Raw genomic sequence first — 2,342 nt, 5'->3', positions numbered from 1 at the left:
TAAAATAACTTAACATGATATATAAGAATTATTAATTTTTATTTAATTAAAAATTAATTATTTTAAAAAAATTAAATATTTTTAAAACTTTAGCATTCAATATCTAAAAAACATAAACTAAAGTTATTTTAATGAAAATAAAATTTAAAAAAATTAAAATATAAAATCAACATGAAAAAAGAAGATATAATGTTAATTGAATTTGATTGGTGGGGTATTTACAGGGGCATAAAATAGGTGTAGGAGAATTCTATTCTCTTTAAGATGCGAAAATGGTGAGCAAGTGGGACCGTTAGTGTAGCCCATTCTACTTGATATGCTGCTGTTGTTGGAAATTACAAGGGAGACTTGTATTTATAAATGTCTCGTTAGTTTGACTCGAAGACTTGTTATTATAAATCTAGTAAACCTCATGTATTAAGCTATTCTCGAAGACTAGAATCTATCCAAGGCGAGGATGCCATATTTAAACCCGGGGGACAACACACCGGCAATAATATTTGGAGCGTTTGGAGGTGAGCAGTCTTAACTTTAATTTGTTTAGCTTTTTATGCATTTTGTTGATGTTTATGATTGAGTTTGACTTGACCTAATTTCAGGGATTGTGGGTTTATTGATAATTGTTAGTGTTATACGTAATTGTCTTTCCGAGGAAAACGAGACAGACAAAGAAACAGAGAAAGCAAGGGAGTTGGCTAGGATGTTAGCAGAGCTCATTGCTTATTACCAGAAACAAACAGCGCCACCAGTTGAGGCCGCGGTGGATGTGGAAGCAGTGTTAGAGAAACAAACGATAGAAAGACTCATAGAGCTGGTGCTCGATGAAAAACCAGCCAGATTTTCAGCCCAGTTGCTTCAAATTTTCACATCAAATTATTCTACCATACTAGGCCAAGGAGGGTATGGAGAAGTTTTCAGAGGACATTTTCCGGATGGGCGTCCCATAGCTGTTAAACTACTCCACAACAACGGCATAGACAAAAGGATTGAGGAGCAGTTCATGGCGGAGGTCAACACCATAGGAAGAACATATCACCGGAATCTGGTAAGGCTTTATGGCTTCTGCTTTGAACCAAACACAAAAGCTTTAGTTTACGAATACATGGAAAATGGATCTCTTGACAACTGTTATTCGAGAATAAACATGAAGTTGAGTGGGACAAGTTATATGAGATAGGAGTTGGCGCTGCTAGAGGGCTTGAGTATTTACATCATTTCAGCCTTAAGAAAATAATCCATTATGACATCAAACCTGCAAACGTTTTGCTTGATTCCAACTTTTGCCCAAAGATAGCCGATTTCGGACTTGCAAGTTGTGCATCGAGACAGCACAAATATAACCATGTCGAGAGTCGGAGGGACTCCCGGATATGCAGCCCCAGAGATCTGGATGCCATTTCCAGTGAGCTACAAATGCGACGTCTATAGTTTCGGGGTGATGCTGTTCGAGATTATCGGGAGGAGGAGGAACTTTGTAGGTGAGAGTCAAGAGTGGTTTCCGAAGCAAGTATGGGAGAAATTTGACAAGGGAGAATTGGAGGAGATTTGGGACAACTGTGAAATTGAAGAAAAGGATAGGGAAAAGGCCAAGACAATGGTAAGTGTGGCTCTATGGTGCGTCCAATACTTGCCAGAGGCTAGGCCTTCCATGAGGAACGTCGTAAAGATATTGGAAGGTGGGGCTGAAGCAGCTACGCCTCCTAACCCTTTTCAGCACCTTATTTCATCGGCTAATGTACATTCAATCATCGGTAGCACCTCAAATCCAACAACAGATTTTGACGAAGATGATAGAGATGACACCACAATCATGAGAAAGTATGAGATTCACCATGCAACTCCTTAGATTTACTATGCATCATTAATCGCTCATGTTTCTTGTCTTAAATTCCAAGTTGTATCTTGTTTTAGACATGTTTCTTGTCTTAAATTCCGAGTTTGTATCTTGTTTTAGACAGTTTCTTGTCTTAAATTCCAAGTTTGTATCTTGTTTGAAACACTTAATTTTAGTTTAATAGGGTAGTTGGAATTTTACTTGTTTTAAATCTAATTTTCTTGAATTTAAGGACTGGTCTACATATTTATTCAAAAAATAATAATTTTCTAAACAAAAACAAATTAAACAATGAAAGTCCATTTCTTGATAACAAACAAATTAAATTTAGTCTTCCCTACTTAATAAATTTTATTTTTTTCAATAAAAAAATAAAATTTTAATAATAATAAAATCTCTAACGATGTACCTTAGGGGGGGGGGGGGAAACCATGATTTAAACAAAATCAAGCCTAATCGATAGAATTTATTGCCATCGAAACTTATTGACGATTCATAAACCGAAACA

At 36.1% G+C, this 2,342-nt stretch overlaps 1 pseudogene; it reads left to right on the top strand.

The window, feature by feature from the left end:
• The first annotated feature begins 364 nt into the window (after positions 1-364).
• Positions 365-1,920, top strand: LOC120126401 (annotated as a pseudogene).
• The last annotated feature ends 422 nt before the right edge of the window (positions 1,921-2,342 follow it).

The sequence above is a fragment of the Hibiscus syriacus genome, unplaced genomic scaffold (assembly GCF_006381635.1).
Source record: "Hibiscus syriacus cultivar Baekdansim isolate YM2019G1 unplaced genomic scaffold, ASM638163v2 tig00110458_pilon, whole genome shotgun sequence".
In the NCBI taxonomy this organism is placed as follows: Eukaryota; Viridiplantae; Streptophyta; class Magnoliopsida; order Malvales; family Malvaceae; genus Hibiscus; species Hibiscus syriacus.
Note: the sequence above shows the minus strand (reverse complement) of the source record. Positions and strands in the feature narration are given on the sequence as shown.